A 13,499-nucleotide genomic window follows, 5' to 3' on the forward strand; every position below is an offset into this window, starting at 1 on the left:
AATCATTTTGTTTTGATGCTCGAACCATTTCTTTTTTTTTTTTTTTTGCTAGTGAGATATGTTTTTTTTCTTTTTCACTGTGCTTAATCATGCGTAGTGCATTGTTCCTCAGCATATTTCTCCAAACAGACTAACTGCAGATAGATTTGTAAAAAATTGTAATGACTACTTGAAAATCTCCAGCTACTGTACATCAATCTACACTCAGTATTGAGATGAATGCACCCAAATGATAGTAAGATTTTTATAATGTACTGTATGATCTTTTTATTTTATTTAGCACTCTCCTGATAAGGTCCTGTAAAAAAAAAAAGAAGCTCCACTGCAGTGCTTCTTGAATGTCATATAGTTGTTTCTGTTGGTGCAATGGCTATACTTTGTGGTGCTAGTACAGGACTACCATTGTTGTCTTGGTACCATCACATGTTATCTTGGCCGTTTTCCATTCTCCAATCCTTGTTCCTGTTTTGTTACTGGTGGCTGGTTGGTTAGTTTAGGGAACTGTCATTTTTATTTGGTTGATCTTTGTACTGTACCGCTGAAGAGTGTCTGCCTCAGGCGAGGTAAAAATTCCCGAGCCTTGCTAGATGTCAGCCACTTATCATGAGAGCAAAAAAAGATACACATTTGTGTCAGGGATCTTCAATTTGTATAGGGTTGCTCGTACAGAAGGACATCAATAATACCCAATACCATATATTATATTACTATATATAGATACAAGGAAATTATAGTAGTCTCATTAATGCAGCTATCAGGAAATTGCTCGCTTTGTTAACAAGTGTTTTGTACGACTGATGCTTGAAAGTAGTGATGTGTGTAACATGTCCTGCAGAGAACAGCTGAAAGTGAGGCAGAGGAAATACAAATGAAGCTCCTCACATTAGCAGTGCTGTGAGGGCATGTGTGAAAGGTGCTATGCATTCAATTACCCAACAGAAACATGCATTCTTAACAGCAATAGAATAACAGATACTGAACTATACTGTTTCTTAGATGCTTTTTGTAAAAAAAAAAAACACAGGAAAACAAATCTATTTTGAACGTTGGAGAAACTCAGATCACTTGACAGATAACTCACAACAGGGCTGTTTATGTACCAACCGCTAACCCTCTGTTCTGTGATTTTGTGAGGTCAGTGGGGTCAAATGTAGAGGCTGACATTTTATCGAAAGAAACCCCTGAAAAGTCCAAATATAGGCTTTGTAATAGTGGCAGTCCCCATTAACCACCCAGGTCGGACTGGAGTTGTTTTTGCAGTCAGGAACAAAGGCTGCTGAAGGGGTTCAGTCGAACGTATAACACGGTCCCAAAGGAAACAGCCCATAATGCACTTAGAGAGGATCTATTGTCGGTTCATGGGACTGATCAGCTGTGTGAGAGAAGGTGAGAGAAGGTGCCTAAATTGTTTTACATATTCATTTTATTTAGTTTACTGTTAGATGTTAATGCTTCTGCAAACAAACACGAGTGAGAAGATCTAAAAAATGACGACATTAACCTAATCAAACTATAAGAAAAAACATGAAATGTCATGAGAACAAAAATGCAATTTAGCTACAATAAGATAGAGAAAAGTAACCACTATATACTGCAATTACGTATGAAAAACTATTTTAATGTGTGTTTTTATTTTCTCCATTTTTTTGGGTGGCACTGTTACATGATTGATTTAGGAAGAACATGCCATATACTGGAATATCAAAGACAATATGTTCCTCTGGCAAGCCATGATAATGAATCTGCTGTATTATGATCAACTGCTATACACTAAATGATATGAACAAGAAGTGTACTATTATAGAAAACAACCTTATTGTTTGTCTTTTTGGTTTTAAGAAAAAAAGAAAACAGAATTCATTCAAACACCATGTTCACATTTTTTCCAATCTCCACTGCTGAACCTGCTGCATAATGTATCTCTACAAAAACCTACTAATCGCAAAAAACTGCATGGTCGATGGAAGACTGCATGAGTTTTGCCTTTCAAACTGTGGATCAACTATAATACAGTTGCCTCATTTAAAAAAAAAAAAGAAACCCTTGCTTTCATCTGCACCAAGGCTTCCTGTAAGGCCCTGTTCAGAAGTTGTCGTGAAACGTGTCCTCTGCTGGATTTCCTTAAAAGCACCTTAGCGCTGACCTCATCACAAAGACGGCGTTGGGTATCCGAGCCGTGCTCAGCGCCTGTGTGTGATTTTTCGAGGTTGTGCTCGCTAGGCTCTGAATGTGAGCGAGGACATTAAGGGCTAGTTTCTCAAACTCTATCTCTATTTTTGGACTGAAATGCTCTTTCAAGTGACATTTTGCCCGTTCTTATCTCAGTCTAGACTGTAGCGATACTGTGTTGTTGGAAACATGCCCATCATGTCTAAACAGGGCCTGTGCCACACACCCTCCTCTGTACTACATCGGTTTCAAGGCATTCTCGTTTGCTAAAGTTGGACTGCTTTCTGCCCGCCAAGGAGGCACTGAACAGGATAAAATGTTGGGATGTTGCGTACCTCACTCACCAAAGGTGATTGTTGATGAGAAGATTGTGTTTGTGTCAGAAGTGTGATGGCTATGAGTTTGTCTTTCCTGTCAAGAATGCACATTTAATCGCTTGTAGGGGGAAGTTTTGGAGCAAAGCGCAAAAAAAGGACTGTTGAACTCTTCTGCTCTTTATTTCATCCTCAAGCAAACCAAACTCTGATTGTTTTATCTAATCCAGCCGTCATTGTCATGTTGTGTTTACCAAGGATTATGCTACAATGTGTTCAGTTTGTCAAATGATGACAAAGGCATGGTCTGTGATCTATGCAAGGGTTATTTTTTTGTTTTCTTATATCACTTATAATTTCATCTTACATTAACTTCAATAAATTTTTAAGGATCTGCTGGTGTATGCTCATTTTGGCTCGGGGTCTGGGGTTGTATATCTGCACAAAAACCCACACAAATCAAAACATCTGCAGAAATATGCTGCAGTGTGCAGTCTTGCAGGACCGGAGGTCTCAATCTAAATGTGTCCTACCTCTGTGCTACGGTACCCTCTCACTGAAGCCATTAGCAGTGATTCACTGGGTAAAGGTAATGGTTACACACTAATCCTCCTTTCCCAGGGGAGGCCCGCTTACCTCCGTCGTTCACTTCAAGTTGTTTCCCCTCAGGGGCATGAGTTGCTCCTCTCCACTCTCTGCCTCCTCCTATAGTCACACGGACACATGCTTAAAAACATTAGAGCATGACTCTGAGGTGCTGTGCATCTGCTAAGTGTGGGATTATGAAGTAATTAGAGCTGCAACTAACAATGACTCCATTAATGGTCTATAAAAATATAGTGAAATACTCCCATCACAACAACCCTAATGCCCAAGGGGACGTCTTTAAACTGCTTATTTTGTTCAAAATCTAAAGATATATCACATAAGAAGACATTTAAGAAGCTGGTACAGGGGAAAGTTTTGGATTTCTGCTTTAAAAAAGAATTGAAATTGAGTATGAAAACAGTTGTAGTTTTGAGATACTGAGTTAAGTTTTTTCCATCCATTTAATTAAAATACAATAGTTTCAAACATACTCTAAAACATATTGTACACTAAGAGTGTGATTTTGACTACATGTCAGATAAAGAAGGGCTCTATTTAATATTAAATACATGCAGCTTTCCATACATGCAGCTTTCTGTAACCCTAATACAGCGAACGAACAAACTCGTCCAATCATAGAGCAGTCAAGTGAGGAAACTGAACGACGTGGGCGCACATTTTGGGGTTGTGAACATGATTCATTCCCACTTCTGTCCTGTGATGGCGTGAAGCTGAATATTTGCAGGGAACATTGGACAGCAGAGGCATCGCGCCGAATGCTACAGCTCATCAGTCTCTCTCTATCCGTCCATCTGTCTCCGTCACTCTCAGTTTCTCTGACCGCCGCAGGCTCTCTGTTGTCTGCAGCTCCGGCTCTACGTTTGCTGTATGGTGACCTTAGCAGAAGTGAGCCTCTTCTTTTTCCTTGTCCTCTGCATTGCCCTCAGGAAATGCAGCACTCCTCACTCTGCAGGCAGCAGCAGTAAGGGTGGGGTGAGCTGGCGCCGGTCCCACTCTTCTTGCACACACATACTCTCTCTCTCTCTCTCTCTCTCTCTCTCTGTCTGTCTGTCTGTCTGTCTGTCTGTCTCTGTCTCTCACTCTCTCCCTCTCCTGAGTGCTGTGAAGCTTTACTGGACCGTAATAGCTCAAAGCATCGTACTAAAGAGGAGCTCAGTCATAGTAGATGATATCACACCTGCTTTTATTAGTTATCTCTCAGTGCTGTTATCTTTCATTTACCTGTATGCAAACACAAACACAGGGATTCAAACATCCAGCCATGACGGTCAGACAACAGTCTTAATGCTCATGTTTTTACTTTTTCCATGTCCTCCATGACCATTTGAAGTTCTTTTTTAAAAGCTGCACTAATCCCTATTTTCATATCAGCAAAGGTATACATGACTGTGTGATGTGAAAGATGAATCCCACAAAGAAAACTACAACCAGACTCAACTCTAAGAAGCACTGTAGTGTCTTTCAGCTCATTGTTTTGGTTCAGTCTCCCTGCTCTCATCAACACAATCCCCAGCAGCAGCAGACAGATGTTTTCAGTCAACCTGCCCAGCAACAAACAAAAGACACGGTTGGCAACTAGCTGGAGAACAAAACGGATCAGCTAAAGAGCCAGATATTTCCTTATGGGGTTAGTGGAGATCAAAACAAAAATAAAAATAAAATGAAAGTAAATTGTAGGCCTTTATTCGTCGGATGTCCAGACACCAGAACACAAACTGCAGGATTAATAAACAGGTAACTGTTTGCTAAGTTGTTTGCCATAACATCATACTATATCATATTGTGTTTATAGCTTTTTGTGTTGCCTCCAAATAGCCCCAAAAATGTATTTATGTAGCTTTGACATCAACTTTGGTTATATATTGCCATTACATATGAAAAGCTGTGATTGAAAATCATCTGGTTCCACTCTCTCTATCACTCACACGGTATATTATATACTGGCTTGTTCCAATCTCTCCATGGACCTCTATGATATTTAGGGAAATATTAAAACCTAAGACACACCACTCCGTCATTTGGAGTGTTGTGTCTCATTTTCCGAGATATTTGATATGGTATCTGTGTCCGAACAATGTTTGGCTGCAGAGCACAAAGTTTGTCATGGAGGCTTAAATTATAAGGTTGGTAATATTCTATAGTTTTGTTATTGGCAACAAATTATAAATGTTACTCCGTCTCTCAATTCTTTTTGATTTCTCCTTCCCGTCTATATATATAGATAGTTGCATTTTTATAAAACACTGAATAATCTCCTTAAACAGCTGAGCACTGTCTAGCAAACGATACTTCAGTGACTATTGTCTTTGCACACTTCCTGGTGGATGTTCATTGGACGTTCCGGGTCAACCTGTGCACCCAGGTGTCAACCTCCACACTCAAATGAAAAACATGTAATTGAAACTGTAGCTTAAGCCGCTGTCTTGGTAATCCCTGATCAGCGTGTTGGACTAATTGAGGTGCTGTCGGTCAGTGGTGCAGTAGGCCTCCATCAAGCTTAATGCCCTCCACCCTCCATGCTCTATCTTTCCACTGCCTGAACAACACGGCCGTCAGCTGTGTGTTGTGATAAAGGAATGAGTGTTTACAGATGCAAATGTTCTGTGGCTGCATGTGCCCATTCCCTCATTGCCTCTGTCTTTAAATCTGTTTCACACACACACACACACACACACACACACACACACACACACACACACACACACACACACACACACACACACACACACACACACACACACACACACACACACACACACACACACACACACACAAAGGATTGCCGATTTGCCTGAGTCAGGCCTCAGGCTCACTTGATATTTCCCGATCGATTCATTTGAAGACAAGACAACTCATTCTATATCCCTTTGTACAAAATGCCATGCGATTCCTGTTGAAGTCATCCAAAACGTTTCTCAAAGGCCTTTTTCACTGCGGCCTGATCAGCTGTGCATTTCATTACCCTATATCACATCACAAGTGTCCTCTGGTGTCATCTTTATGGTCGTGTAAAACCAAATGCACAGTAGTCCACCTCTAACAGCCTCACATAGAGTGGGTTCTGAATGTTAACAATGTGCAAAATAGCTTTGACAGCACTATTGGATCTCACGTGCTTGAGCCAAAGCCCTTGGGCCTAACACTCCCCCACCCCCAGGTCCAAACCCACCCGCCTCTCTTATCCCTCCCCGATCCCCGAGGCCCTCTCTCTGGCCCACTTCCTCTTTGCATTACCTCCATCAGGCTAGGCTGCTGACACACTTGTTTAATAATTAAGGGGCACGGTCATAATTTCCTCATCCTTGTGGAAGTCCACAAATGGTCTCTGTGAAACTCAGGTCAGTTAAATGTAACCTCTTTAGCTCGGGACACCGGCAGCCCTACATCGCCGTAGCGATCCGGAGGAGATGATACAATCCAGTGCAGGTGTTGCTGGAAGGATCAGAAAGAATGAGTTCATCCTGAATTACCCACTCATCTTTTTTATCAGTTTATCCAGTTTGCATTGACGTAGACACGCTCACACATCCTGTGGTGTAGTGTCTGCCGTCACACCGTGTTCTAGGAGTAATGCACGACGGAGTACATTAAGTATAAACAAGCATCGATATGTCTGATTGTCCACCGACCCTCCATGTGCCCATAAAACAGTCAATCTATAAACTGATGAGTCCATCTATTCATCTTCTCATCTATGAAAAGAAGCAGCGCTGGGACAAGAGTCTACAGGCGTGTTAGCAGCTTTGTGAGGCCATACTTTGGGATAGCGGCGCTTCATGTTAAATGCTAACATCAGTATGCTAACATGCTCATAATGACAATGCCAACATGTTTAGCAGGTATGATGTCTCCCATGTTCTCCATCTTAGTGTAGTTTGTTTGAAATCTAACATTTGTGAATAAGCATCAAAAAAGTACAGCTGAGACTGACTATTGGACAAATTATGATTTGCCGCTAAATTAAAGGTTTTGTAATCCCCAAAGTTATTACAATTCCTCCTGAGGGGAACTTGAATGTCTTGACCTAATTGTATTGCAATCCAGCCAATAGTTGTGGAGACACACTCAAAAACACAAATGTCAACCGCATGGTAGCGCTGGAGGAAAAGTCAGAGGATCAACAAAGTCAGTAGGATCCTCTGGGGACCAAACTCACAGGAAATGTACATTTTAATAGTGGCCAAAGTGTAGAATTACAACTTCCAGGTTTGTCAAATGCTGCCCCTGGGCCCAAAAGTCTTTGGTTTAATTTGTTTCCTGTTTTATTTTGAAGTTCCCTGCCTCTTGTATTTGTCAGCCTTGCTCAGTTCTCTTGAAAAATGTTGAATATAAAAATGCACAATTAGCCGAAACCACGGTTATTTTCTCGGTGCCATTCATGTGATTGAGCCCGAGACTGAGCGGCTGGTAGGCAGGGTTAAGGGAAAATCTAGAGCGCTTGCTCTGTGGGTCCATACATGTGGAAAATCACCGGAAGATCAGATACATTTTATCGCTCTGCAGACGAGCCATTTTGGGTTCATGCACCATTGGGCAACTGGAGCCCACTTTCAAAGCGGTATCCAGGTCTCTTTACACATTCATGCTGGGGACCATGAATATTTACGTGTACAAAATTTCCCAGCAATACATCTAATAGTTGCCTGACTCAAAGTGCTGGATAGATCAAGGCATATCTTTGGAACTGAGCAACTAGTAGAAAACTAGAAAGCTAAAATATCTCTTATGGTAACCTGATGGTAGATTTGTTCAGTTAATTTAAGATTTAAAGGTGCAAAATCCAAGATTGGGATCATTTTCATTGCCTCTAAACGGCTCTCAATATGGCAGGCGTCCCACAAATAACGTTGCTAAACTTTGGTGAAAGTGCTAACAGAGCCAGCAGTGTTACCTGAGGGGGAACCAGAGGGTGGGTGTTACTCTTCCGCGACGACGCTAGAACGGGATGGCGTTATCAGCTGTAACCGCCATATGAAAGCAGTGCATGTGAGCTAACCATGCTCACATGCACTAACATGCACTAAAAGCAAGGAGAAGCTCAGAAAGCAAAACACCCAGAGGACATTACTCCACTATATCTTCACATATCAAATCGTTGTTTCCTGCTATATTAATGAATGAATGTTAAATACAGCTCCTATAAGTACTGTCACTAAATTACTTAACAGACATTTTCCTTCCTACGATCTCTCCGGCCGTGGTAGAATCTGTTATCAATGCTCTCGGTCTGGATGTGTCCTTGTGGCATCGGGCGATGTGGATCTCAGTTTACATGCTCCTGCTGCCCAGTGTGCAGTGTCAGCGTGCTTGTCTGGGGGAGAAAATTCAAAACTTAACATCAACGAAAAACCGGCACTTTGACCTTCCCGCTTCAATTACATCACCGCACAGCGCTCAAGGTAACTGGCATACACAAAACCACAAAAGGATATCACCATGAGGCAGGAGGGCCGTGCTGAGATACACTTGCTGACTGCAGTCAGGAGCTGCAACAAAGGTCACTGTAATGCTGGAAAGAGTGTTCAATAGTTGATACTGTCAGAAATACTGATGATCTCTAAAAGGAATAGTTTTACAATTTGGGAAGTTGTTTCTCTTGGCAAGAGTTATTTGAGAAGATTGATGCCACTCTTATGTCTGTCCGTTAAATATGAAGCTACAGCCATCAGCAGGTTAGCTTAGCATAGCTTATTGACACTAATTATCAATCATGGCACATAACACATAAAACCACAACTTTACATAACTTTAGTTTTTTGTATAGATAAAAAAAAAAGCTAAACAACTTGTTTATTAGTGAGATTTAGCTGGGCTGGTTTATTTTTGACCAAAGCCAGGCTAACTGTTTCCAGCCTTCATGCTAAACTAAGAGGCCGCTGGCTCCAGTGTAATATTTACAGTATATATATATATATATATATATATATATATATATATATATATATATATATATATATATACACCTTATTTGTCATATTGAGATATTTTGATGCTCAGGTTAAATGTTGATGCCCCATAAATAGTTGTCATGTCTTCTAGGCAAAAAGCTAAAAGAGGGAAATAAAACACTCTGAGGACACAGATACATTGTTGGTTCATGTTGCACTTCATACAGACGCCATACATCAGAGCCATTACATGTTGTATGATGATGGAGGAGCATGTCAGTTTTCCTGGCCAGGACACATTAACTGGACTGCTGGTGGAGTTTACAGTAAAGGCTTCTTTGCACGCTGCAAAAAATATCCACCTTATTGAGTCAGGCTTGGACTGAGTCTCTTTAAATATTTTGTTTTGGAAAGCAGGAAAAAGACAATAACGAGGAATAATCTAATTTTGTTGTTTTTTTTGTTTAAGAAAATGTAGATGTAAAGCTCTTCAAAGAAGTGAAATTATTTACTCCTACTAGCATTTTTCAATTATTGTTTTTAATGTTATAATTGGTGCTTCAGCTAACTTAACTTCCGTTTTTCATTATTCATTAAGCCAGAGATTATTTTCATTATTTATCAATTAAATTTTTAACACAAAAGTAAACTTTTATTTAAAAGCACTCAACAACGGCAGCAACTTCTCAACAAATTAACTGAAAACAGTGAATAATCAGTTTTTGTTTGGAAAATTAACAAAATAGTTTGTTAAAATAGTAACAAAATAATTAATTTCCTAATTGTTACAGCTCTATTTTTAATAGCTTACTATGAGTCTACATAATCTGTCAAAATGGTAGGTTCTTGCTACTCATTTTTTGCAGTGCGGGCAACTCCACTGGTGAGAGAGCCTGTCAAAGGCTGACGAATGGAGAGAGTGCTTTCTGTTGAGAGACGTCCCTACTGCCTATTGGAACCAGGATATATATATATATATATATATATATATATATATATATATATATATATATATATATATATATATATATACATATATACATCAGGGACACATAATGGTTTTCAGTTAAACCACTCGATTGATGATTGTTTGCCTAAAAATGTTATTAGTTTGGGTAAGATTAAAATAATAAATAGCTGCACAGATCTCCATGGATTAGTTACTGAATGGGCCTTTGTCTCTGTTTTTTAACATTGCTTGTTGTTTAGTCACAAAGCTCAGTTCAAAATACTGAGTTGACAGCTGGTACAGGCATTCATATCCCCCTCTGGATACATTGTAATATTTTTGATGATCCCTTACCTTCCACACCTTTGTGTTTGGTTGAAATAAACTGATGTTAGCATGCTAACACGCTAAATTACATGGGAAGCATTATAACTGCACATCATTAGCATGTTACCATTCAGACACTCTGAGCACTGCTGTGTGTATATACAGTCTCAGAGAAGCTTGCATCACTGTCCATATTAATAAGATGTACTTAATCAGTCCGTAATTTTAAACAAACAAATACAAAACAGGGTTTGGAGAGGCAAGTTCTGGTCAAATTAATTAAACTAATTGATCAGGATATCAATGCTGCTGTATTGCATTTTTTTCTAAGTGAGGGAGAGTCCAAATAAATTATTAATGAGGCTTGCTCTTTGCAACCCCTTTCCCAAACCATTCATTTTCTTGCAGTCCCTAAAGAAAGATAAAAAATGCAACTCAGGCTTTCCTTGATGGTTTCTCACAATATTTTGTACAGTGTGCTGCAGTATTCAGTATATCATATCTGTGCAGAGGAGTGCTAGAGTGGATCTGTTGTGGCAAGAAGCTTAAGGCAGCGTTTCTTCATCTCCAGTGTGAACGAAATACAGCAGAGTTCTGATTCACCTGCGAAATGTCACTGAACTAGACGCTAAACGCCTACGAACCATACATTATTGTGTGTTATCTCATAATCCATCGATGCCTCTCAGCACAGCCGGCTCTCTCTTACCGGCAGCAGCCTCAGCTTCTGTGCCCTCTCCACATGCCCTCATAGCTGCAGTCCTCCAGGAAAGAGAGATTTCAGCAGTTTAACAGCCTGAACCCCTGCAGAGGACAGAGTAAAAAAATCTGGCTTTTTTTCTGCTTGTCGTGATGAAACACCTGGCCATGGTTAAATGCTTTTTGTAGACATGTTTTTGTAAATACTCAGCATACGTATAGTTGGACATTTAAAAGCAGTTCTGGTGCTTTAAATTAAAATAACAATTTTGTCGGTTTTAGTTCATTCTGGTCTTTGCAATATGTAACTAAAGGGTTGGTATGTCTCAATGAATTATCTCTAACCTCTTTTGCTTCATCATTCATCCTCACTCCACACTCCTTTCCTTCCCCTTATGATAATGAGCATGAATATGCAGTTTCAGCAGAGCAAGAGAATAATCAATAAACCAATCATTCCTTCTAGGCACTTAATCATTGCATTGGGCCAAAACACTGGAGTTATTTTTCTGCAGCTGTAGAAAATAAACAGATGCTATTCTTGTCAGCTATGCATCATCACAAAGATACCTCCATTGTGTTTCAGTGCAGCGTCTGCATGAGTGTGTGTTGGTCCGGGAACACTCTCAGCAGAGCTCCCCACCCCACCCCCCCACCCCCCTCTGTGTTGGTGCTGACTCATTGTCACAGCTCCTAAATCTGCTGCCTGCTTGCATTATTCACACACACTCACCTTTCTCTGCTAGAGCCTCCTCTGCACCTGGAAGCTGAAACCAGATTGGTTTGACACTAGAGGGGCTGAAACCAGAGGGGCTGAAACCAGAGGGGCTGAAACCAGAGGGGCGCCAGGAAACCAGAGGGGCTGAAACCAGAGGGGCGGAAACCAGAGGGGCTGAAACCAGAGGAAACCAGGAAACTAGAGCGAAACCAGAGGGGCTGAAACCAGGAATGAAACTAGATGGACTGAAACTAGAGCGACCGGAAATAGAGGAACCGAAACTAGAGGGGGCTGAATCTACATGGACTGTAACCAGAGGGACTGAAACCAGAAGGAGGCTGAAACCAGAGGGACTGAAACCAGAAGGAGGCTGAAACCAGAGGGGACTGAAACTAGGACTGAAAGTATAGCGACCAAATCTTAAGGGACCAAAACCAGATGGGTCTGAAACCAGAGGGGGCTGGAATTAGAAGGACTGAAGGTAGAGGGGGCAGCTCCTTGTCTGTTTTGCCAACATGCCGAGCTACACCAAAGCGTGAGCCGAAAATGTTAGGCTGTGGCGTAGTGGAGAGCAAGGTAGTTCTCCAATCAGAGGGTCGGTGGTTCGATACCCGGCTTCGGCAGTCGATGTGTCCTTGGGCAAGACACTTAACCCCAAGTTGCTCCCGAAGGCTTGTCATCGGTGTGGACTGGATGTTGCATGAATGTTAGTTAGAGTCTGATGGTGGCACCTTGCATGGTAGCCTGTCATCAGTGTGTGAATGGGTGAATGATATGTAATATACTACTGATTGTAAGTCGCTTTGGATAAAAGCGTCTGCTAAATGACTGTAATGTAATGTAAATAACATATTAGTCAATTCACAGTAAAAAAAATGATCGTCAACTACTTTGATAATTTAATAATTGTTTCAGTAAACTAAATCCCTCTGGAGTCTGTGACTAGACGAAATGATTACGTCATATTGAAAATAATCTTAAATTGCAGTAATAAACAGGACTAAGTTTGGACGGGCTCCTCTGGGAACAGCAAAGATGAAAATAAGTAACATTTAAAATCATGTGTACATTGAGTCACCTGATTCAGATATCCAGCAGTAGAAATAGTGAGGCCACTGTACGAGTATAAACTGTGCTCCTCCCTGTGTCTGCCAGAGGACCTACAGGACAAAAACAGAAGTCTCTGCTGCAGGTATCTACTGCTGCATTGGCCTGAGAGAGCGCAGAGCTGCAAACTCATGCACACATGCTCTCCTCCCACTGAAAAGACAAAAATATGGCACCGAACGATGTGATAACTCTTCGTTCTTTATATGCATCATAGTTGCATTTACTCATTTAGTGTGCTTAATACCTAAAATGTTCAAATTGTTAAGTGTGAATAATTATGTAGATTTGAAAAACTGTAGCATCAGTCACTCTGTGTAACCTGTGTGTGTGTGTGTGTGTGTGTGTGTCGACTGCAGAGCTTCATCACTGACACAAAGTCTTCTGCCCCCTAGTGGAAGACATTGGAACAAGAGTGATTTATAGTGACCTTCCTGAGGGGGTTATACAAAGTATGGTGGTGAGTACTTTAAAGTTTAAATATTCATAAGTGCACATGTTTGAATCAGGGTGCTGAGAACACAACAGCAGACAAAACACCAGCTCTGAGTTTTCAGTTTTATTTACGGTTCATATTTCCAGACCTGCAGAGGACAGTTCACTTCCTTAAAGCGCCTCGAATTTTTGTTTTCGTATTTTTTTCCGCGCAACATCATGTTAAAACCCACTGTATGACTGTGTTGGATTCTCCTGGATGAGTTTGTTCATTTTTTGTGAAA

Source organism: Anoplopoma fimbria, chromosome 19 (assembly GCF_027596085.1).
Source record: "Anoplopoma fimbria isolate UVic2021 breed Golden Eagle Sablefish chromosome 19, Afim_UVic_2022, whole genome shotgun sequence".
Lineage (NCBI taxonomy): Eukaryota > Metazoa > Chordata > Actinopteri > Perciformes > Anoplopomatidae > Anoplopoma > Anoplopoma fimbria.